Source organism: Protopterus annectens, chromosome 10.part0 (genome assembly GCF_019279795.1).
Source record: "Protopterus annectens isolate FY-2018-M chromosome 10.part0, PAN1.0, whole genome shotgun sequence".
In the NCBI taxonomy this organism is placed as follows: domain Eukaryota; kingdom Metazoa; phylum Chordata; order Ceratodontiformes; family Protopteridae; genus Protopterus; species Protopterus annectens.
Window position 1 is genome coordinate 764,352,219 of NC_056744.1, and position 25,614 is coordinate 764,377,832.

At 44.3% G+C, this 25,614-nt stretch overlaps 1 protein-coding gene across 1 annotated transcript in view; it reads right to left on the bottom strand.

Moving 5' to 3' along the window:
* Window positions 1–25,614, bottom strand: part of DNAI4 (dynein axonemal intermediate chain 4) — a 1,182,639-nt gene that overhangs the window by 12,191 nt on the left and 1,144,834 nt on the right. The window lies entirely within an intron of this gene.

A 25,614-nucleotide genomic window follows, 5' to 3' on the forward strand; every position in this document is an offset into this window, starting at 1 on the left:
ATATATAGTTAGGGGGGGTGCCCCCCACATAGTTTGGTTTTATATTATCCAGTTTCTGTTATCAGGGGAAGTAAGTAGTTTTTAAGTTCTGAATAGGATTAGTCATTGGTGTTGTATGTGTGCATGTCTATAGTTTACAATTTAGTACGTTGAAATTTACCATTGTTAAGGTTTCAGTCTTATGAGTTTCAGTATTTTGAAATTTCAATGTTATAGTCTCAGTCAAATGAAATTTCGATCATATGTAGTAGACACACACACACATATAATACTAAAGTACTCATTCACAATACCTGCAGCATAAACAAAACAACTGTGCCTTCAGGAATATAACAATTCAATATTACAAATAATTGAAACTTGGGTAAAAGATACATACTGGATCCTCCCCCTACACTCACAAAAAATACACTATCTTCACTGATAATAGATCAAGTGTGAGACATGGAGGGGTTGTTATGACATTCATAAAGAATGATGCTAACCTGTCCTCTACGGTCATTATGTCAAGTAATTCTAAAAGTAATGCAGACTCTGTTTCCTTATGCAAATAACATTAGGTGGCTACAGTAAAAAGATAGTTAAGCACTTACCATAATGCTGGATCATTTCATCCATATCTGTCCAATATGACTGATGGATCCTCAACTCACTTTTTGGATTCGAGTCAGCAAAACTAGTGATCCAGCTTCAACCCCTTAAAATTTGTCATCCCAAAATGTCCTAGTGTGTGTGAAGCCACCTCAAATTGAGTTTGTTGCCAAGAAATAAGGGCTAGTTTTCATAACAGTCAGTATAAATAAATTGAAATGTCCTTCAGGTCCTGGAGAGTTCTCATATCAGACAGATGTGAATGAAAAGATCATGCTTGACCTACAAAGCCATGTCAGAACCAGCACTGTTAGACATGCTACACCTAAAGAAATCCCTATCCCTCCATGCCACATGCTCCAGAAACCTTAATCTCATTATCACAATCAACAGAACTTGCTGGAGAGACAGATTCCTAACCCAGAGACTGCCCATGCTCTGGAACAGACTTCCCTTACATGTCAAGCAGAGCACCTCACTGGCCCTCTTCAAGAGAGATCTTGATGAGTGGATGGAAAATAGAAAATTCACCCTGGGGATCATTTCAGTGGCCCTGCTGGACAGAGGCACTGGGAAATAAGGCTGGGTGGCATGTTGCCAGGGAATCCTTTGGACTAGGCTTGTAAAGGCTCCAGGGCCATTAGCCTAGTACACTCCTATGAACCTATAAGAGTTATGGTAAGGACATAACTACTGTATCCCATTCACTCTGTCTGTCCATTCTAACTGATGAGTCAGAATACCCAGCTACACACCTTGGTGGCATCATGACAGGAGACCATTGAGGATAATATTTCCAAAGGAAGCCCTAGACTTTCAGACAGCATCTAATATATAATGTTTAGCAAAGGTGTGCAACACAGACTATGTTGCTGCAGCACAAATTTCATCAACTGAAGAATTTCTAAAGAAGGCTGTTGAAGCAGCAACAGACCTGGTAGAATGAGCTTTGGGTCTGCATGATAATGGCAGACTGTCAGCTCAGTACATGTATAGAATGGAATCAGAAAGCCACCTAAAAAGGGTGACTTTAGACATTACTGTACCACATTTATTAACTGAAAAAGAAACAAAGAGTTGAGAGCCTTTTCTAAAGGATTTTAGTATATGAAAGTAGAACCTAAATTGTCTATGTACACCCAAGGTATGTAAGATATAGTCACCTTTATTTGGGTGATCAGAAAAAAGACTGATAAGTGAATTTGCTTGGTTTATGTTTGCATCAGAAGCCACCACATGGACAAATGAGGTTCTGTCTGCAAATGTACTCTGTCCTTGTAGAAAACCAAGTGCAGGAAGACAGAAGATAGGGCCTGTACTCTTCTGGTTGAAGTAATAACAACCAGAAACAACATTTTTCAGGAGAGAAATTTCAAAGGTGCAGAGGATACAGGTTCAAACAGTGACCTATCATGAAACTGAGATCCCATGGAGGCATAAGCTCTCTAACTGGAGATCAAAGAAGGAAAACTCACTTGATAAAGGCCTTGAACAGTTTATGAGAAGTCTAGGAGTTGGTTTTACAGCCAGTGTGAAAATTTGAGATAGCTGCTAATTGTACCTTAATAGTAAAGAAAAAAATGAAACTTGCATCAAAAATATTTGCCAGGTATCATACTACGTCTGGGGCAGAAATGGAGGAAGGGTCAATGTTTTGTGATGATGCCCAACCTGCGAAACATTTCCAAATGCCACAGTAAAGCTTGCGAGTGGATTCCTTCTAGGATGCAGATAGTATCCTTATGACATCAACAGTAAAGGTAGGGACATTGTCTATCATTGGAACTGGAGAAACCAAGTGGTTAGCATAAGGTTGTGCAACTCCGGGTGAAGATTCCCTGATGGGTGGGACAGCAGATCTTGTCTGGAATCCAACATCTTGGGGGCATCCCTGATATAAGGCCTTAAGAGGGGAAACCAAATGTGCCTGAGCCAGTAGGGTGCAACAAAGATTATGGGGCTTTGCATCTGATCACTTTATGTAGAAACCTGGGAAGCAGGGGCAAAGGAGTATAACTATAAATTAGCCCAGGAGGCCATTGTTCTTTTGAGTACGGTCACTCAGGGGGACTCATAGCAAAGAAGTCACTGCATTTGGTGTTTCATGAGGAGGTGAAGAGATTACAGCAAAGCTGACCCCAGAGGCTGAATATTTGTTGTACTACTGCTGGGCTGAGACCCCAACTTGTAAGGCATCAAAACAGACATGCTGAGCCTGGCAGCAAGGTAGCTGGTCTTCCCAGGACTGTGCACTGCAATTACAAAGTGATACAAAACAATCACCCACTGCCACATCCTCAAGGCTTCCAGGCATAAAGGGTAAAATCTGGTTCCTCCTACTTTTTGATGTTCCAAACCACTGTTCTGTGGTCAGTTTGGATACAAATCACCAGTGGAGGAGGGACGGCCTGTAGTTCTTGCAACACAAGGAGACTGCTCACATCTCAAAGATACTGATGTGAAGACCGGCCTCTTGAGAACTTCATAATCCTTGGATCATCCTCCTGTGTAATACAACCCCCACTACAAGAAGGAGGCATCCATGCTTACTACCACCACAGGGGGTGGTAGAATAAAGGGTCTTTCTAAATGGATGTAGAGGAAAGTTAGTCACCATCATAACTGGTCCTTGCAAAGGCTGTTTATCATATTGCGGGTTGAAAGCTGCTGAGAAACTTGAAACTACTAATCCCTTAGAAAGGAAGTGCATCATCAGTATGGAGGATGCCATCAGCCCCAGAGCTCAGGGAGCCAGACCTCCTGGAGGATGGTCTAACTGGAGGGGAATTTGGATGGAGCCCCTTAGTGTCTGAATTATATCCTGAAGTAGGGACACTATGGTGGTTATTGTGTCTATGTGACATGAAATTAATTAAATGGTCTGAGTTAGCTGGTTGAAGGATGGATTTGTTGCAATTTATGGAATGCCCAAGGAGACAGATCTATAGCAAGCAGTCCCAGTTAGCATAGAAGGTTAAGGTTCTGACTTGATAAGTTGCTCCATGTATCAAGGGTACAAGGTTGCTACTCCTCCCACCCCCACCCATTTTACTTTAATTTTTTTTTTCAAAGATTTAAGTAATATGTTGGTGTACCCCTAGCATCTACTGGTAGTACAGAGAGCTAGCAGTCAGTGAAAAAGTGCTGAGGGTACAGAGACTGAATATTTTTTAACTGCCATTAAGGCAACATATAAAGACTATCCTGGTGTCATGTCCTCCCCCACCATGTCCCACATCTTTTGTGTTGCAAAACAGTGTTCTATTATTTTATTAAGTGCCTTTAAAGTATAATGTAAAGAGTTACCCCAGGAGGCTAGTGTTCCCCCACTGAACTATTTCACTATTTGGTCAGTAGTCTACGGGAGTGTGAAGATCTGACAGCTCTCTCCACCCAGATGCATTCATAAACACACACACACACACACACACACACACACACACACACACACACACACACACACACACACACCCTACCTATCCCCTAACCAACACTTCTACTGTGACCACCAAGGAAGACATACTCACTCAGAGACACACACACACACAAGCATACACATCCTTCTGCATACACTCACATATGCAGCCACACACATTCACACATGCACACACTGCACACCACTACCTCTCCATTAAACTCACTGACACTTACCATTAATGAGAAGGATGACACATGCTCTTGGCCATGTTTATTAATACAGACACCTGAGGTAACTTACACAGCTACTGGCATTTCTGAGGGGAGAGCACGTAGGTAATTAGCATAGGCTGCTCCACCAAAATGCCTTATTAGCATTTGCAGTAGGCCGCAGAGAAAGCCAACTGGAGTGGTGCAGCACTGTGGAAGGGCTGTCACTGAATCAGAAATGGTTACTGCATAGTGTAGAGCAGGTTTATACCTCAAGTTAACCATCATGAATCAAACCCAGTGTCTTTTATCACTGTGTCTGAACAAAAATCTTTCTGTAGATGAGAATCCAGTTCAACAGGAAAACTCTACCCAGCAAGTTTAAAGTTGTATCTTATGATAGTTTAAGTCATCAAAAAGATTGTACTACAGCTGCTAAGTCTTCAGCTGAGTATACTTTTTCAAAAGCCTATCAGTTGTAGTGACTGTGCATAATACGTCAATAGGTAAATATATCCCTTGATTGACTAAAATGTGGCATGTGATGCTGTTAGGCATATGATACTCAGCAGAGTATGCATATAGCAGTGCTGTCTATTGTAAATAATATGATAATTATTTATTTTTTCCACTTATTATAGTTATTATTCATAATTCTACATTGTTTTACAACTCTTACCAAGTATAATAATTAATTGTAAATTATATTTTTGTACTGAAGCTTTTTTCCATTGGGGGCTCTGCTGAAAAGGGTCTTTTTTAGGCCCAGTCAGTCTAACCTGGCAAAAAAATGCCAATAAATAAACTCATTGTGTAAAGAAGTCTTTTCTTTCAATGTAATAAATAAATAAATTCATTGTGTAAAGAAGTCTTTTTTTTTCAATATGAAGGAGTTATCATATATATCATTAAAAAAGAAGTTATGTACCTACCATAAAGTTCCATGTTAGTTGTCTTCATCTCGCCTTCTTTCTTGTTGGTTGGGATCGGAGCCGATCCTCGGCTCCGACTCAGCCATCTTCAATAGCTCGAGAGCTGTTTACTGGCTCGCGGCTACCCCTTATCCCATAATGCCTAGCGATAGCTACCCAGATCTCGTTTGAAATAGCTAACTCCAGACATAACAAGAGAATAAACCAGTCAAAAGAACTGGTTGACTTATACCTCCCATATCCTCTAAATCAATAGAGGGAAACAAAGAATACTCAGCCAGTGAAAAAGGACTCCTCTCGATCCACTAGGACAGGGGGACGGAGGGTGGGACGCAAGAAAGAAGGCGAGATGAAGACAACTAACATGGAACATTATGGTAGGTGCATAACTTCTTTATGTTAAGTTGTCTATCTCGCCTTCATTCTTGCTGGTTGGGACAGTGTCCCTAGCACCTAAAATCCTGGGTGGCTCAGTGGAACAGACTCTTCAGAACAGTGGAACCAAAATCAGCTCTGCTCCGGGAGACCATATCCACCTTGTAATGAGAAATAAAGGTATGAGGATTTGCCCACATAGCAGTTGCACATATGAAATCCATGGGCAACCTAGACTGGAAAGCTACAGAGGTGTCTAATGCCCTAGTAGAATGACCTTTCAGTTTAGATGGTAATTCCTTATCCCGTAACTGATAAATAAATGAAATAGTATGGGATAGCCATCTGGATAAAGTAACCTTGGAAACTGGGAGACCTTGTTTGTTTAAGGCATAAGACAGATTTTCTTATTTCTTCAGTTCTATGAAGGTAAAAATGCAATTGCCTGTGCACGTCCAATTGGTGAAGTTTGTATTTGCTATTATTGGGAAAGAAAATGGGGAGATCTATAGATTGATTTAAATTATGTTCAGAGCAGACGTTGGGAAGAAACAAAGTATTTGTCCTCAGAGAAGCTCTATCCCTATGAAAAAAACAGATAAGGGGGACGGACACATAGTACCTGTAGTTCTGAGAGTCATCTGGCTGAAGTAATAGCAACCAGAAAGACTGTTTTCCAAGAGAGAAATTTGATGGAGCATGATGCCGCTGGTTCAAAAGGAGGCAAAATTAAGGACGTTAGGACTAGATTAAGGTCCCAGGGAGGAGGGGGGTTCTCTCACTGGAGGTCTAAGAAGAGATGTCCCTCTCAAAAAGGCTTTACAGAGCTTGTGAGACATGATGCTTGAATTCTGTAACCCGATGTGAAAATTAGAAATGGCTGCTAATTGCACCCTAATGGTAGCGGAAGCGGCTCCAGAGTGAAACAGTTGTGCTAGGAATTCTAGGATCTCATGGACTGGGGCTGAGAAGGGATCCACATTCTTAGACCTGGCCCAATAAGAAAAATGTTTCCATTTGCTAGCATAAATAGTCCTGGTGGTGGACTTATGTGAGGAAATGATAATCTCACGGACTGCTGGGGAAATGCTAGGGAGCCTGGCTAGGGTTGGAAGTGGAGCAACCAAGCTGTGAGCTGGAGAGTCTGAAGGGACTGATGCAACCCGCCTGATTGATGAACCAGTAGATCTGGAATCAGGTCCAGAGTCCAGGGCTGATCGAGAAGATAGAGGTGTAGGAATGGAAACCAAATCTGTCAAGGCCAGTAGGGGGCAATGAGGATCATTTTGCAACCCAACGACTTTGCTTTCTGTATGAGTCTTGGTATAAGGAGAAAGGGAGAAAATGCATAAAGGAGTCCCTGAGGCCAATCGTGGATTAGAGCATCCTTGCGTAGGTGACCTGGAAGTGGAAGGAGGGAGAAGTAGTTGCTGCATTTGCTGTTGAATGGGGTGGCAAAAAGATCGCAGCACGGCTGTCCCCATTTGCGGAAGATCAGGTCCGCAACTTCCTGATTAAGAGACCACTCATGAGGCATGAGAATAGCTCTGCTGAGTCTGTCCGCTATGACGTTGGATCTCCCAGGGATGTGCGTCGCAATTAGAAAACATTGGGAGGAAATTGCCCACTGCCACAGTCTGAGTGCTTCTCGACACAAGGGGTAAGATTTGGTCCCGCCCTGTTTGTTGATGTACCACACTACTGACATATTTTCTGTTTGGATCGCAATGGTCCCGGAAGGAAAAGAATCTTGAAGGGCTTGCAACGCCAGGAGCATGGCTCTCATCTCTAGAACATTTATGTGCAGATGGTACCCGTGAGGTTGCCAAGTGCCTTGGACTGTCCTGCCCAGATAATGACCCCACCCCCCACCCTCTCAGGGAGGCGTCTGTGGTCACTGTGGCTACCAGAGTGGGCTGAATGAAGGGTCTGCCCTGAGTCACTACTGGGGAGACCATCCACCAGGAAAGGTGCCTTTTGCATGCTTCTGTAATCATGATCATGTGAGACATGGGTAGCTCTTGGAAAGACCACTGTGTGAAAGAAGCCAGTGAAGAATCCTCACATGGAAGTGCGCCAATGGAAGAAGGAGGATGGCAGCTGCCATGGAGCCTAGAGGTTGAAGGACATATTTGACTTGTATCTTCTTGCTCTGCATTAGAACTTGTACTTGTTGATGAATAGTGGTCACTCTTTCCAGTGGTAATCTTGCGAACATTTCCTTTGTTTAATTAGGTTCATAGGTTCATACTTCACACTAGGCTATCTGCCCTAGGGCATTTATAAGCCTAGCCAGAGAATGTTTGGCTTTCGCCACCCATTTTAAATAAATTTTGCTATGCCCTTTTTCAAGGTTAGTATGCTGTGCCTCTGTCTAACAGTGACACAGAAGTGATACCCAGGGTAAACCTACGATCTCCCATCCACTCATCAAGATTCCTCTTGAAGAGAGTCAATGAGGGACTCTGCCTAACCTGGACTGGGATTTTATTCCAGAGTGAAGGGAGCCTCTGGGTTATGAATCTGTCCCTCCAGCATGTCCTATTTATTTCAGTGCTGAGGTTCAAGTCTCTCGAGCGCGTGGCTCGATGGGATTTGGATTTCCTGAGGTGCAGCATGTCCATTAATTCCGGGTTGGACATTGCTTTATACGTCAGGCACAGATCGCCTCTGAGCAGGCGGTATGCCACTGAGTAGAGCTGGAGTTTCTTTAACCGGGCAGCATATGGCATCTGTTTGAGCCTTTTGATCCTCTTGGTGAGGTACTTTTGGGGCCTTTCCAGTTGCTGCAGGTGTCTGGTAAGGTACATCCCAAAAGGGGCATTGTACTCAATTATGGGCCTGATGAGGGATGAGTAAAGAGGCACAATGGCCTCCCCTGATCTAGATGTGAATCCCTTCATGATTAGGTGGGCTATATAAAATGTTTTTCTAACCACTTTGGCCACGTGGTTGTCAAATGAGAGATTGCTATCAACCTGGGTCCCCCAGGTCCCTAATTACTTCTTCTGTACTTAATGGATTACCACCTATGTGGTAATTTGTGGGCACTTTGTTTTTGCCAAAGGGGATGACTATACACTTTTTGGCATTTAGCTTGAGGCCATGGCTCTGGCACCAGTTGTCTGTTTCTATGAGGCCCTTTTGGAGGATGCTTGTGTCGGCTGGAGAGTCGATTATGGTGCACAGTTTGCAGTCATCTGCGAACTTGGTCAGCCACAGTCCTTCCGTGTTGGCCTGTACCTCCGAGAAATATATACCGAACAAGAGAGGTCCCAGGATTGAGCCTTGTGGCATGCCACTTGTAACTGCTTTGGAGTCTGACATGGCCCCAGCAATTCTAACTATGTGGGTTCTGTCCTTGAGCCAGTTTGCAACCCATCTAGTGACATAGGGGTTTATATTTAAGCTGGTGAGCTTATCTATAATGCCCGAGTGGGGTATTGTATCGAAGGCTTTTGCGAGATCCAGGTAGGCTGTGTGGACCACCTTCCCCTCGTCAATGGCCATGGTGACTGTTTCAAAGAAGTCGTCCAGGTTTAAGAGGCAGGATCTGCCCTTAACAAAGCCGAACTGGGTAGGATCCAGTGTCTGTAGGTCCCCAATACCTTTATTTATGAGGTCCATGATGATCCTTTCCATAGCTTTGCAGACCAAGCTAGTCAGGCTTATGGGGCGATAGTTTCCAGGATCCGTTGAGGCACCACCTTTGTGGAGAGGGACCACTGTTGCTGTACGCCACTCTTTGGGTACATATCCAGTAGTAAAGCTGAGATTGAACAGTAGTTTTATGTTTGGGTTTAGCTCTTCTTGGAGTTCATGTAGGATGCAGCTCGGGACACCGTCTGGTCCCATTGATGCTGTGTTTTTTGCTTTGGAGAGGGCGGCTCTTACCTGAGCATCTGAGATGTCAGGGGGGCAGCACTCTGCTGGGATAGATATTTACCCTTTTGGTGGGGAGGGGGGGGAGAAGTTTGCGCTGAACCTGTCAGCTAGGATGTTGGCAATGTCTGTGGGTTCGGTGTATTTTTTATCATTTTGGACTAATTCTGAGCATATCTGGGAATTCCCACCCAGGTTCCTAACATAACTAAAGAAAGCCTTGTGATTATCTTTAGTGTCCTGTGCAATTTTTCTCTCGAAGCTGGCCTTAGATGATTTTATGACTGCCTGTAGTTTTTTGCTAATACTGATCAGAGATGCCTTCCCTTTTTGGGATTTTGCTCTATCATGTAGTAGCTTCCTCCTTCTATTGTATAGTTTGTTTATGGCTGGGGTCCACCAGACAGGACGTCTGCCTTTGGAGGATTGGGTCTTGGTTTTATTTGGGATTGCATGATCCATGCATTCCTGAAGGTGTTCATAGAATGCGTTTATAAAGGATTCTGCGGTCTGGGCCATATTTTCCACAGGCCCGGGGGCTTTGAAGGATTCCACCTCGGTTTTGAGGAGTGTGAAATTTGCTTTAGAGAAGTTTTTCACTGTGGTTTTCTGGGCAGGGGGTGGGGTCGGGATGTGAATATCCAGTGAGATTAGTTTATGGTCTGATCTTACCAGTGAGGGATACACTTCTGGTCTGGAGCATAGAGTCCCCATGTTGGTGATGATCAGATCCAGTATATTTTCCCCTCTTGTGGGAGTGGTAAGAAGTTGTTCCATAGCATTTGAGTTTATAAATTCTAGGAACCTTTGGGCTAGGGTGTTGGAGCTAGAGTAATGCTCCCAGTCTATGTTTGGGTAGTTGAAGCCGCCCAATATAATGGTGTTTGGAGAGACCTTCATATTTTCCAGTGTTCTCAGGAAGGCCGAGTGGTGTTCCTGGGTTTGGGAGGGTGGTCTGTAGCAGGCTATAAACTGGAAGGCAGTTTTACCCACTGTTAGTTGCACATGGATAGTCTCTGATGCTTCGTGCTGTGCCACCAACCTGGAGGTGTGGGTATCTTTGACGAATATTGATACTCCCCTCCTTTTGTGGTTCGGTCCAAGTTTTGGGGCCGAAAAGCATGGTATGAGGTATAACCTGGTAGTGCTGGGGTGCTCTCGGGAGCCTTAAACCAGGTTTCTGTTACTGCACAGATATCGATGTTCTCCATGCTAAGGAGAGTTTCGAGTGCGTGCATCTTGAGGTTTAGACTTCTGGCATTGAGTAGCATTACTCTTAGTTTCTTATCCCTTGTGATACCTATGGAGGTGGGTTTGTCTTTTGAGCCTTGCCTAAAAAAGGCACTATGGAGGTAGCAAGAGCCTTTGCCAATATCCGAAAGCCTAGGGGTGACAGGTGCAAGCCGTCCCTAGCGAAGCATCGTGGCTTGTCGAGCATGTCATCCCAGGCTGACAGGCATTGGATCCCCTTTGAATGACACCAATACTTAAGCCAATTATTGAAATTGATCATCTTGTTTTCATATTGTGGCATCATTCTTGGTGAGGGTAAGATGCTACTCAAGGTCAGGGTCATACCGGCCTGGGCTACATGCTCAGAGAGCTCCTCTATGTCTCTTTTCATGTAGTCCAGGGAGGTACGTCTCAGGTCATTCACACCAGCATGGACAATGACTGAGTCATATTTGTACTTGCCTTGGAGTGACCTGAGTCTTTGTGTTATGTGGTGGATCCTAGCGCCCGACAGGCAGCTCATCATGACATTCTCCTTGTTCAGCCTGGTAAGCGGGACGTCAGTGTGCCTGACGATAGAGTCACCTATTACAAGTGTATCAGGTGTATTGTTTAGCCTTAAGGGCTGTGACTGTTCAGCACACTGGCTTTGTGAGCTATGTGTTGCACGTGTTTTGTTCTGGGGTAGCGGTTGCTTGGGTGTCTGCTTTGGAGGTCTCTGCTGCTTAGGCAGATTTTTATTTAGAGCCTCCGAGTATGTTTTTGTGTGTTTATGTGTTTGGTTTGCTGTCGTGGTAGGTCTATGTGAGACTGGAATTGTAGTGAGAGTGGTTTCCTTCTTCTCCTGACTGGTTACGCCAGTACTGAGTTGAGAGAGCTTAGCCTCCAGTTTGGCTATATGGTAACATCTCTCACATGTGTTGGAATTTGTTGGGAGGAGGAGAGGATTGTCTGTGTACATGAGGCAGTTGTAACATTGCCTCAAGATTCCCAGATTCACCAGCTGGACCGGAGAGGAGATTGACAACTGACCTTTGGACATGCTAAAATAGTATTGGGAATTCCTTTATAATTGAAAAAAAGGGCCAATGGGGAACAAGGTACTCAAGGGGAGTTTGTGAGGGTGTAGTGCTTTTAATTTTTTAGTGCTGACTTATATAATTGCTTTAGTGAGCAAGTGCCAGGTAACTTAAATGCAATGTGTTACAGGTAACTTAAATGCAAAAAGACAAACAGTAACTTTCTTTCAAGTGAAACAAGGAAATAAGTACAGTAAGCAATGCAGATATCACTAGGGATCCACAGAAGCGCTGAAAAGCCGCTTTTTAGGTGGAATTAGCTTTTCAGGGAAATAACAAGCAAACAAACAACAAGCATACAAACAAAGCTAGATTCAGCAGGCCTGGATCTAGTCTATGCTACAGCAAACAAGGCGTACCAATTACAGTAAGAAGCAGTTTAAATATGCAGGCACTATAAGCCTTTAACCAGAAATTCCCAGCTCAGAAGGGCAGAGTCCAGCCTCTCCTCCCACAAGAGTGCAGACCACGAACCCTCTTAATGTAAAATAACTGGTCTGAAGCCCAAGTGCTTAAACCAGAACTAATACACTTTTAGAATAACAGACACTGAGCCCTCAATCAGCAGTTCCCAACTTAGAAGGACGTAAGCTACCTGTCCTGCCACCACAGTGCAGGCCACAAACCTTCCTAACGTAAAACAACTGGTCTGAAGCCCAAGTGCTTAATCCAAAAGACTTAGAATGATAGCTACACTTTAATCAAGTTACTACCAAGCAGTAATAAATACAATTGAATACTTTAAAGAATGCCTGGATTAGTGCTCAAGTTATACAAACAAAGCTAGATTCAGCAGGCCTGGATCTAGTCTATGCTACAGCAAACAAGGTGTACCAATTTCAGTAAGAAGCAGTTCAGATATGCAGGCACTATAAGCCTTTAACCAGAAATTCCCAGCTCAGAAGGGCAGAGTCCAGCTTCTCCTCCCACAAGAGTGCAGACCACGAACCCTCTTAATGTAAAATAACTGGCCTGAAGCCCAAGTGCTTAAACCAGAATTAATATACTTTTAGAATAACAGACACTGAGCCCTCAATCAGCAGTTCCCAACTTAGAAGGATGTAAGCTACCTGTTCTGCCACTACAGTGCAGACCACAAACCTTCCTAATGTAAAACAATTCTGCTCCTATGTAAGTGATAGACTGAGAGGGTAACAAGGCAGATTTTTCAAAATTTATGGTAATACCTAGCTGGGTGCAAAAAGTGATTGTGTAGTCCCGTGCTTGTAGGAGTTGATGCCTGGTGGTAGCAGTGAGGAGCCAGTGGTCTAGATATGGAAACACCTGGAATCCTTAACGTCTCAGGTGAGCCGTGACCACTGCCATACATTTGATGGGGGGCTGTGGTGAGACCAAAGGGCAGAGCTATGAACTGGTAATGACTGGCCCCCACCTGAAAGTGAAGAAATTTCCTGGAATGTCTGTCCATCTTGATATGGTAGTATGCATCCTGAAGCTCTATTGAGCACATCCAATTGTCCTGACCCAGAAAGGGTAGAATGGACTGTAGCGTGACCATCTGAAACTTTGTTCTTTGTACAGATCTGTTTAATCTGCTGAGATCCAGAATGGGTCTCCAGTCCCCTGTCTTTTTTGGTACTAAAAAGAACCTTGAGTAAATTCCGGATCCGAGCTGGTCTGTGGGGACCTCTTGGATGGCTCTTTTTTCTTAGCAGTTTTGAAACTTCTATAACTGCTTGCTCCCTCAGATTGGGTGGAACATCTGGAAGGGCCTTCTTTGACTGTAAGGGGGTTTGATGGAAGGGAATTTTGTAACCTCTGGATATAATGGATAGTACCCAACTGTCTCTTGTTAAATTTTGCCAGGCTTTTGGGTACAGCGAAAGTCTTCCTCCGACTGCCTCCATTGGTGAGCAGCCGGGCAACCCTTCAGGGATGCTGGAAGGTCTTGTCAGAGAAGGATTCTCTGTTGCCCTGGTTCTGTGGACCCCCTCTGCCATGAGGGCGGCATGTATTATTGTTGTTTCCCCCTCTGCCTCTGGATAAAAAATCACTACGTGTGTCAGGCAAGGCTCCCTGAGATTTGCGGAACCACATCTTCCCACTCTTTTGACCCTTGGGGAAGGGTCTTGAGGGAGTGGAAAAATGGACTCCCATGGCCGAGAGATTCTTGCCTTCTTGCTCACACCTAGTCAAAGTGTCTTTCACCTGTGGCCCAAAGAGAAAGGAGCCATCAAAGGGGGTGTTGGTGAAGGACGCTTGAAAGGGTTCCGCAAAATTACACAGCCGCATCCAAGCATGCCTCCTGAGGCGCACAGCAGTGCCAGCGGCTCTACTCACTCCATCGGCAGCATAAGAAATGAGCCTCATGGAGGAGTTGACTACGGAATTAAGAGTCGTTAGCTGGGAAGTTACTTTGGCTTGAACTCCCTCAGCTGTAGGATCTTGAAGGGTATCTCCTAGCTCTTTTAGGAGATCCCTCTGAAGATGAGTAAAGTGACATAAGTAGTTCAGGGACCTCATGCAGAAGGTCGCTGAAGCAAACATTCATTTTCCATATCTGTCCTTCTTCCTAGACTCCTTGTTAGGAGGATGAACAGATGAAGAGGTCTCTGCCATCTCTTTTTTGGTGGCTGCTGCTACCACCATGGCATCAATGGGCACACCCTTAGAAAGAAACTGCTTATCCTGGGGGGCTGTAATGAACTTATTTGGTCTCCTCTGAGTTGGTTCCGCTGTGTCCAGAGTTGACCAAGCTTTTCAAGCCACTACAGACATGAATGGATCGAAAAGTGGAGAAACCCAGGAGGTGGAAGGTCGGGAACCGAAGGCATCCAGGAATACAGACTCATCCTCGGTAGGGGCTAGGGGAGTCCAGTTCCCCCTCTGCCTAAGCATTTCAAGGATGTCCGTGAATGAAACATCTTCAGAGGGGGATCTTGGGGACCCTTCCAAATCATCTAAGTCCGTATCAGAAGTGACAGACTCCGGGGAGTCAATGTGCTTCCTCTTGCACTTCTTCTTCCGAGGAGGCTCCTCTGAGAGATCAGGAGAGGCCTCAGAAGAAGAGGAAACACCCAAAGGGGTGTCCTAGACCATCAGTTCCCTATGCTTGGGGTCTGGAGGAGGAGCAGAGGTTGGCACAGACACTATAGGGAACGGAGTCGGTGGAGCTGGTAGTGGAGCTGACTCAGGGGACAGCACGCTCTTTATGACCTCAAAGGCGCCCCCATCTCAAGGAAGAGAAAGCTCTGGCGAAACAGGAATCTTTCTTTGCGCCAAGGGGGATGGCTCTAAGGCCAATGTTGGAGCCGAGCTCACCTGCGCCGAAGCTCCAAGAGGGAGAACGGGGTCGGACAAGGGTCCAATGCCACTCCCCCCCTCAGAGCCGATGAGGAAGCTCTGGCGACCAGATTCCTCGATCGAAGGAAGTATCAAGGTAATTGGAGCCGAGGTCAGAACCAAAGAGGATATGGTGATCGGAGCCGACAGTTCCACTACCTGAACCCCAACGAACTCTGGCTCCAAACTCACTGGAGTCAGAGGAGGAATATCAAGTGAAGTGGATGGAGCCGATACCTGTTGAGGAGGGCTGGACAATAATTTAGCTAGTGCCTGCGACTTTAACAACCTACTGACTACTCTCTCCACATCGTGATCCGACAGCCTAGAGGACCGAGAGGAGTGAGAGGACTGGTGGCTACGCTCACTTTGAAGCAATGGAGACTGAGGAGCCGAATGCACCGAATCTAAGGAAGGGGACCTCAGCCTCTTGTGGCTCCACGACAGCTCTGAAACATCCGATGGAGCCGATGGGGAGGTTGTCTTGCCGGTGCCAGCTGGAACTGACTTAGAAGGTAAATCCAGCACAGGAGTCGGCTCAGAGGATGGAGCTGACGGCTTAGTAGATTTTGGGGATTTCACTGGCTGTGAACTCTTTGCCGGTGAATCCTGGGGTTTTAACAGACCCCTAAGAATTAGTTTGTTCTTACGCCCCTGCAGGACTCTTGGACTAAAAGCATGGCAAATAGAACAAGAGTCCTGCAAGGTGAACAGCGCCTAAACAGTAGACGCAACTAGTATGCCCATCTGTCAGAGACATTTTCTGACAGCATGAGTCACACTTCTTAAAACCAGAAACCTTAGCTTCCTTAGACATGCTGTACTAAAAAAAGGAGGACTAAGAAGTGACTACTGACACAAAAAACAGTACTAACCTAGACAAACACACCAGTACTATGCTAACTACAATAAATTTTTTTTTTTATAACAATAAGAGAAAAAGGAGAGCCTCTAAGTTAAATGGCTAACCTAGGGAAGGGGGAGGGGTGAGGAGAACTCTCTAACTTAAACGAGTTCTAACACAAGGGCGAGATACAAGAAAAAATAACAGCAACAAGTATAACTATTCTAAATAGAAAAAAATTAAAATGGCTAACCTAGGGAAGGGGGAGGGGTGAGGAGAACTCTCTAACTTAAACGAGTTCTAACACAAGGGCGAGATACAAGAAAAAATAACAGCAACAAGTATAACTATTCTAAATAGAAAAAAATTAAAATTTAGAAGGAGAGTTTACACAAAAAGCTAAATATACGAGCCTGAGCCAGAAAACCAACACCCTCACAGCTGAAGTGACAAACGAGATCTGGGTAGCTATCACTAGGCATTATGGGATAAGGGGTAGCCTTGAGCCAGTAAACAGCTCTTGAGCTATTGAAGATGGCCGAGTCAGAGCCGAGGATCGGCTCCGATTCCAACCAGCAAGAATGAAGGCGAGATAGACAACTTAACATTAAGTGTTACGCCTTAAAGGGGGTGAGTCTATCCATTAGTCAGTTCAGCAGAAGACCTTGAAAAATCACAGACATCCTTATACCTCTTCTATAATCTATCATGAGTATGCAAATATCTACTTCTATCCATATATGACAGGAAGGTAGTGGATGGAGAGTATGTAGAATTAAACAGGAGGACAACAAAGGAAATGAGGCAGCAAAGTCAGAAAATGAGAAAAAATAAGTTGGAGGCATCAAGATGTGGATGGATTTTTCCTGGATCAGCAAACACAAGAAGGAAATTATGGATGACTGAGAAAAAGCAGAGTTACTAAATTAGAATTCACTTCAGTCTTTTCAAAAAAAAAAAAAACAAGAGGAAAAGATGGCATGATGAGAAGAAGATAGGGAAGAGTGAGCAAAGCATTGAATAAATAACAGAATAAAAAAGGGGAAGACTAAGAAGGTAAGTAGTCTGTGGGCCTGACAACATCAATAACTGATGTGACTGGATTCATTATCAACTAGGAAATCACCATTGTCCTCATCAGATTCCTCACCATTTACTGAAACAACAGAAATGTCTGAAGCCAAACTAGCACTAGAACCATGTACAGGAACAAAACCACCAGAATTACATGTATGGAGAACACTATTAAACAAGGAAACCACAATCGACTTTATACAGCTATAATTTGATTACAAGATGTATAATGAAGCTTCTGTTCCTTTTTCCTGTGAACTTCATTACTAGATAAAATATCTGGGGACCCAGTGTTATTTCTGGTAAGAGGTCCCTTACCCTGGACTACTCCTGCACCTAAAGGAATTGGTTCTCCCATACTTGTGCCAGGTACTGTAACAGCCCTGGAAAATATGTCTAAACCTTGTTGCATATTGGCTGGCAAAGCAACACAAGAAGGAGATGGGGCAAAAGGTAAGTAGTCTATGGACCAAGCAGTGGCTCTGACAGAATCACTAACTGTAGGATGAGGCATATTTTTATTTGTTTTTTTTCTTTTTAGGTGTAATCTGATTTGATAGGGGAGGTGGAGTACAAGAGTTAGGATATATCAAGTCAGTGGTGAGAGAACACCAGCTAGGATAATACACTGACACTACTGGATAATGGATTCACTTCTAAACCACAAAGCCCATATTACTGAGTTTTAAAATCTTGAGACAAAAATAACAAAACATCAGCATCCCAAATGGTGGATTTCACACATGGTAAGTAAACACTTGACCAACTGGAACTCACGCAGAGGCCAACATGCCCTGATCTCCACTGTAGTACAATCCTGGAGTTGGTATATTTAGTTGGGGGTGTGGGGACATAGCCCCCCACCTAGGTGAGTTTTACTTACCTTGGCATGAATTTTGGTGTAAGTTGTCCCAGTGTTTACTTATCATGTGTGAAATCTGCCATTTGAAATTCTGATGTTTTGTTATTTTTGTCTCAAGATTTTAAGACTGTAATATGGGCTTCAAGATTTAGAAGTGAATCCCTGGATAATATATCACAATAAACACTTAAACTTTCTTGTAATAAGTATTTCCCCAGAAAAACAAACTCTGCCAAACTGTGGTCTTATCACAAAAACTGTCCGAAATGTGTTCAGAATTCCTTTACAACTGACAGAAGTTAAAGAATTTCCAGTAAACAAAATTCAAACCCCCCAACCACCAATGTGCCAAACCAATGTTAAAAATTAGCTCCACCCACTTTAGCCAGGTTAAACTGCCATAACATAATGTTTAATAGAAATTTCAACTATATTTCTTGTCAGAGAGGTAAAATCTCCAAAGTACATTCAGATAACTTCATTAGTGGTAAAGTCATGATCCAATATTAAAAACACACACAGCAGAGTCATACATATAGTTAATAATACATAACTGCTGAAAAAACATCCACGTTCTGCAAATATTTTCCCATCAAGTGATGGAAACAGAGAACTAACAACAGTAAAGACACATGAGATTAAGTCGCAGTCCTGATTTAAGAGATAGACCCTATTGTCTAACAAAAAACATACAAATTGCACTTCTGCAAGAAATACAGAAAGCTTCTTCAGAAACAGTAAAAAAAGTAGTTGTGTAAGCTGATTTACCACAACAGTAGATGTTTAAATGATCAATGCTGCAGTAGCCTTAGTTATATGGGTTATATCCTGCCAAGGATATAACAACTAGCTAGCTTTTAAAGCTTCTGGGCACTTTCCACTTGCCGAAACTGTCAAGAAGCTCAAGCTGAGCTGACTAAAAGACACGTTCGGGCACAAAGCCTTTCAGACCTTTCTTGCCGGTAGAGAGAGGGAGGCTGAGCCCTGAAAGGACAATGCTAGGAATAACAAAAAACAAATGTGCAAACCCTAGTATAAAAAACACACCAAAATAGGAGGGAGGGAGCTGCTGTTGCAGCAGTGATCATTTGAACATCTGCTGTTGTGGTATGTTCAACTTACACAACTGCACTACGTCCATCATATCAATCACTGCTGCAGTAGCCTTAGTTGATGCGTAGATTGCAATAGCTAACTACATTTGGGAGGTGGAAGGAGAAGGGTCCAGAAGTGCCTAGAGAATGGTCCTAGCAAAGACTGATCTTGACTTAGAAAAGGAATCAAGCTTATAGTGCCTTCTAAAAGTTTTTAAGGAGGACCAAACAGCAGCTTATAGAATATTTCTAGAATCAAACCTTTTCCAAAAAGTCATAGATGAAGCCACTATCGAACTGTGGGCCTTGCCCCTGCCTGGAATGGATTTCTTATGGTTAGTAAAACTAAAAGTTATGAACTCCACCATAACATTCCACCTGTGTTGTCCATTTTCATTCTTTCTCAATAAATGGGTCTTGTATCTGACCTCCGATCTGACTTGGCTGCATATCTTCCAGACTCTTTGATCCAACTTTCGAGCTGTTCCCCTTACTCATAATGCCTCTAACTCCAGCATTGCCTAAGATCAAGTTTGCTGCTCAATCCAAAAATAGATGGATTATAACTTACAGAAGGTGGAAGGACAAAGCAGGGGCTCAAACAGGAACAGTGGTTGCAGTACTTTTATCAGATCATTCTCAAAGGAGAAAGAAAGGGGGAAGGAGGGTGGGAAGTTTAGGAATAACGAAAATGGACAACACAGATGGAATGTTATGTAAGTACATAACTTTTATATCTTATGTTGTCATTTTCATTCCTTCCTCAATGAATGGGACATAGTCCCCAGCTACAATAACTTTGGGTGGTCCTCATTGAAGGATACTCTGGAATACCACAAAAACAAAGGTAGTCCTGTTTCTGGAAATGAGGTCCAACTTGTAATGAGCAATAAAGGTATGGGCATTTGACCATGTGCCAGCAGCACAAATGTCATCAATAGAGGCTGTAGCCCAAAAAGCAGATGATGTGGAGAGAGATCTGGTGGAAAGAGCTTTAAAAGGACTTGATAAAGGCAGACCTCAAAGAGAATAAACATATGAAATGCAGTCTGTTAACCATTTTGCTAAGCTGACTTTAGAAACTGGTTTCCCAATTTGTTGTGGGCAAAGGAAACAAAAACAAAGTTATGTACTCATCATAACGTTCCATGTTTGTAGTCCATCTCGCCCTTCATTCTTAGATATGGGTTCGGAGACGATCCTCGGCTCCGACTCGGCCGATTACAAAGCTCAAAGTCTCTTAGTTGGCCCATGGCAAAGTAGGTATCCCATAGTGCACTAGTAAAAATCCCCAGATCTTGTTTGCTGCTAACTATCAGAGAGAGAGAAAATGTTATCCAGAAAGAACAACAACAATGAAAGGTCTCCACCCTACCAAAGATAACACTATCCTGTCTCCAGATCCTTCTGGATGGGGGTAGGTGGGTGGGTTTGTAAGAATGAAGGGCGAGATGGACTACAAACATGGAATGTTATGGTGAGTACATAACTTCTTTATGTTCTGTAGTCCTATCTCACCTTCATTCTTACACATGGGACAGCGACCCTAGCACTTTTTTCTTGGGTGGCTCATGGGAATATACTCCTGAGTACCATGGAACCAAAGGAGGCTCTACCCCTGGAGGTCAAATCCAATTTGTAATGAGTAACAAAGGTATGAGGGTAACCCAAGTTACTGCTGCACAAATACTGTCAATTGGAACTCTTGCTTGAAAGGCAGCAGATGTGGAGAGGGATCTTGTGGAGTGAGCCCTGATTTTAAACGGTAGGTTCTTTCCATTGGAGGAGTAGATAAAGGAAATACAGTTGGAAATCCAATTAGATAGAGTCACTTTAGAGACTGGCAGAAATATTCTAGATTCAGAAAAGGACACAAACAATTGGTCTGATTTTCTAAGTTCCTTAGTTCTATGAAGGTAGAACCGTAACTGTCTGTGAACATCAAGTTTATGAAATTATACTCTGCACTGTTTAAATGATTAGGAAAAAAATACAGGCAGTTCGATAGTTTGGTTCAAATTAATCTGAGAGCAAACTTTAGGGATGAAGGAAGGATTTGTATGAAGGGAAACTCTGTCTTTATGAATAATCAAATAAGGAGGTTTGATTGACAGTGCTTGCAACTCTGATACCTGTCTAGCAGATGTGATGGCTACTAGAAACAATGTCTTCTTAGACAGAAACTTCAATTGACATGAATGTGCAGGTTCAAAAGGCAGGGAAGTTAGTTGGGACAGAAAGAAATTTAGATCCCACAGAGGTACAGGTTCCTGAAAGGGAGGTCTCATCAAGGTAGTGCCTTTAAGGAAGGTTTTACATTATCTGTGGGCCATCAGATTAGGCTCATGTTGTCCCAAATGAAAGTTTGATATTGCTGCCAGTTGAACTCTGTGTGTGGCAGCAGCTGATCCCTGATGGAAAAGTTCAGTTAGAAATTCTAACACCAAAGGGATGGATGCTGTGTAAGGGTCTACATTTTTCTCTTTTGCCCAGATAAAAAATCTTCTCCATTTGCTAGCGTATAACTTCCTAGTGGAAGGTTTGTGGGAAGACGTAAGGATATGAGTCACAGCAAGTAAGAAATCATGAAGCCTGACTAGGGATGGAAGTGAAGCAGTCACGTTGTCAAGTTGAGGGTATGGAGGCAGGGTTGAAGGGAGCCTGACATGTGTCAAGAGGTCTGGAACTGGGTCCAGAGTCCATGGATCGTCTATGAGATGAGGCCCAAGGAAGGGGAACCAAATCTGATGAGGCCAGTAAGGAGTGATCAGAATCATTTTGCTTCCCAAGAACTTTGTTTTCTGGATCACTTTCGATATGAGCGGAAAAGGGGAAAATACATAAAGGAGTCCCAGAGGCCAATCGTGAACAAGTGCGTCTCTCGGTGACTCCCCCGGAGGGGGGATAAGGGAGAAGTAGCTGCTGCATTTGGTGTTGATCAGGCTGGCAAAAAGATCGCAGCAAGGCTATCCCCATTTGTGGAAAATCTGCTCTGCTACTTTCTGATTCAGAGACCACTTGTGATGCACCAAAATTGCCCTGCTAAGCTTGTTGGCTATCACACTGGTTGTCCCCAGGATATGCATTGCTACTACAAAGCACTGGGAAGATATCGCCCACTGCCAAACACGAAGAGCCTCTCGACAAAAGGGGTTAAAATCTGGTTCCTCCTTGCTTGTTTAGATACTATACCACTGACATATTGCCTGACTGGATTGCTATCATCCCTAAGGGAAGAAAGTCATGAAGTGCTTGCAACACTAAAAGCACTGGTCTCATCTCTAGGACATTGGTATGCAGGTGAGCTTCGTGATCTTGCCATGTGTCTTGGACAGTCCTGCCTAGATAATGCCCCACCCACCCTATCTGGGAGGCATCTGTGTTCACAGTAGCAACAGCCTGGTGAGGAAGGAAGGGTGTTCCTGTCATCAGCTGATCGGGCTAAATCCACCAACAAAGGTCCTTTTTGCAAGACTCAGTTATGAGAATATGATGTGATAGAGGCTGTTGTTGAAGAGACCACTGGGAAAAAATAAGCTATTGAAGAATTTGCATATGCAATCTGGCTAGTGGAACTAGATTTATGGCAGAGGCCATGGTCCCTAAGAGCTTCAGCACTCTCTTTGCCTTGACTTTTTGTAGAGGAAGTAAGCTGTAAATCTGTTGTCTGAGGTTTTGGATTCTGTCTACAGGGAGATGAGCCATCATGGCAACTGTGTCTATTTCTGCGCCTATAAAAGTCCCAAATTGAGAGGGCAACAAGGCAGACTTTTCCCAATTTATCGTGATCCCCAGCTGGGAACAGAGCTGGATGGTTGAATTCCTGGCTTGTAGGAGTAGGTGCCTGGTGGTGTCAGTCAGGAGCCAGTCGTCCAGGTACAGAAACATTTGGAATCCACGACGTCTCAGGTGAGCTGTCACTACTGCCATACATTTGGTGAACACCCTGGGGGCTGTGGTGAGACCAAAGGGCAGAGCACGAAATTGGTAATGACTGGCTCCCAGCCAGAAGCGTAGATGACTCCTCGATGCTCTGTCCATTTTTATATGGTAGTACACATATTGGAGGTCTATAGAGCACATCCAGTTGTCTTTCCCTAACAGAGGGAGTATGGACTGCAGTGTTACCGTTCAGAACTTGGCCTTCTTTACGGATTTGTTTAGTTTGCTGAAGTCCAAAATTGGCCTCCAGTCCCCTGTTCGTTTTGGCACTAAAATGAATCTGGAGTAAGTTCCGAATCCTGTCTGGACTGTGGAGATGGTTTGGATGACTCTCTTTGAAAGCAACTTTTGAACTTCTATAGTTGCTTGATCCCTGTGATTGGGTGGAACATCTGGGATCTTCTTGGGGGTGTGGGGTGGAAGAAAGAAGGGTATGGAGTATCCTCTAGTGATTACTCTTTGCACCCACTTGTCTTGGGTGATATTGAGCCAGGCTTCTGGATACAAAGATAAGTGACCCCCGACTGGCTCCCGAGAAGCACAGCCAGGCCACACATCAGGAGCGCTGACAGGGATGGCCTCGAAAAGAATTGTGGCCACCCTGGTTTTGCGGACCCCCCTGCCTCTAGGGCAACATCTACCATTAGCTCCTCCTCCTCTGCCTCTGAAGGAGGAATCACCTTGTGCATCCAGGAAAAATTTCTGGAACTTCTTGAACCACATTTTACCGCCTCTCTGACCCTTGGGATATGGTCTAGAAGGGATGGTAAAATGTACTCCAATGGCAGACAGAGTTTTCCCTTCTTGTTCGCACCTGGTGAGTGTATCTTTTACCTTAGGTCCAAACAGAGAAGAACCGTCAAATGGGGCATTGGAAAAGGTAGATTTGAAGGGCTCCGCAAAATTACATAAGCGCATCCAGGAGTGTCTCCTAAGGGAAACTCCTGAACCCACTGCCCTACTCGTTCCGTCGGCTGCATAGGAGATTAGCCTCATGGAGGAGTTCACAATGGAGTTTAAGGTAGACAACTGAGTGGTAACCTTCTCAGAGACTCCTTCAGTTGATGTACCTTGAAGAGTATCCTAGCTCCTTGAGGCGATCTCTCTGAAGCCTAGTAAAATGTGTGAGATAGTTCAGCGATCTGAGAGTAAAAGCCGCAGAAGAGAAGATACACTTCCCGTATCTATCCATCGTTTGAGACTTCTTGTTCAGTGGATGGACAGATGTAGAAGTCTCCGTTAGTTCCTTCTTAGTGGCTGCTGCCACCACTATGGCATCTACAGGCACACCCTTGGCCAAGAACTCTTTCTCTTTAGGGGCCGAGAGAAATTTGTTGGGTCTTCTGGGGACTGGCTCCACAGCATCAGGAGTTTCCCACACCTTTCGACTAACTAGGTCCAGGAGTTCATCAAAAGGTGGAGACAACCAAGAGGCTGAAAATTGAGACCTGAAAGTGTTCAGGTACACTGACTCCTCATCAGAAGGGGTGACAGTGGGTCAGCTGCCTTTCTGCTTCACGATCTCTAAGATGTCTACAAAGGAGACATCATCAGAGGATGACCTGGGGGACCCTTCTGACTCCTCGAGGTCAGTGTCTGAGGTGATGGACTCATCCGGGGAGTCTACATGCTTCCTCTTGCATGTCCTCTCCTGAGGGGGCTCCTCAGAAGGGTTTTCTGGGGAGGTCTTGGAAGACTCGGGGCCACCCAATGGGGGCTCCTAAGGTTGCGGGTCACTGCTGTCAAGAGAGAGAGGGTGCTGAGACAGAGGTCGGTGCTTGAGGGGGAAGAGTATCGGTACCCTTGTGTGGAGCTGATGACCGGGACAGCATGCTCCTTATCATCTCGAATGCAGATCTCTCTGGCTCCAAAGACAGCCCCAGTTCCAAGGAAATGGAGGCAGCCCTCAGGTTCAAAGCGATTGGCTCCGTGATGGATGTAGGGTCTGAGCTCAACCTAGCCAACGCACCAAGAGGTAGACTTGGCACCAAAGAGGTTTGGGTCCAAACTTCCCTATCAGGGCTGACTGGTGAGCTTCGGCTCCTAGACACAACCGACAGCACCGAAGGTGTCGAAGCAGAACTCGGCTCCGAGACAGCCACAATGGGAGCTGGAACAGAGGGTTCCACAACAAGCGGTACTGAAATCTCTGACTCTGAAGGACCAACTCGGCTCAGAGGAGGAACCACAACAGGGAGAATGGTCTTGACTGGCTCCGGAACTGACTGGGTCAGAGCCAACAACAATTTGGGTAAAGCAAATGACTTCAAGAGTCTAAGCACTACTCTCTACATCCTCTTCCAAAAGGCTCTTGGAGGATCTGGATGACAGGGTAGGTGACCTAGATCTCTGTAAAATGGGAGATCTTAAAGTTGGTGAGACCGACAAATGCTCTCTGGACTGGCTCTGATGCAATTTCTCAGTAGTCAGCTCCAAAAGACTTGGGGCCAATATTGTAGTGTCAACATCGATAACTTTGACCAGCTTCAAGGACAGTGGAGCCGAAGAGGTAGAAGGTTTATCCAATTTTATAGTTTACTGAGGAGGTTCAGACAAATTAGTTGGTGCCGGAGAATGTCTCTTGGCTGACTTGACCTTCACTTTTTTTTGATGAATGAGACTTGGAAGATGATGAAGAGCTGGCTATGTCCTCCTTGAAAGAAGGCTTAAGGAGACCTTTCCGAATTAATTTGTTCTTTCTTTCCTGGAGAACTCTGGAGCTGAAGGAGTGACAGAAAGAACAAGTTTCCTGTAGATGAATGGCTCCAAGGCAGTA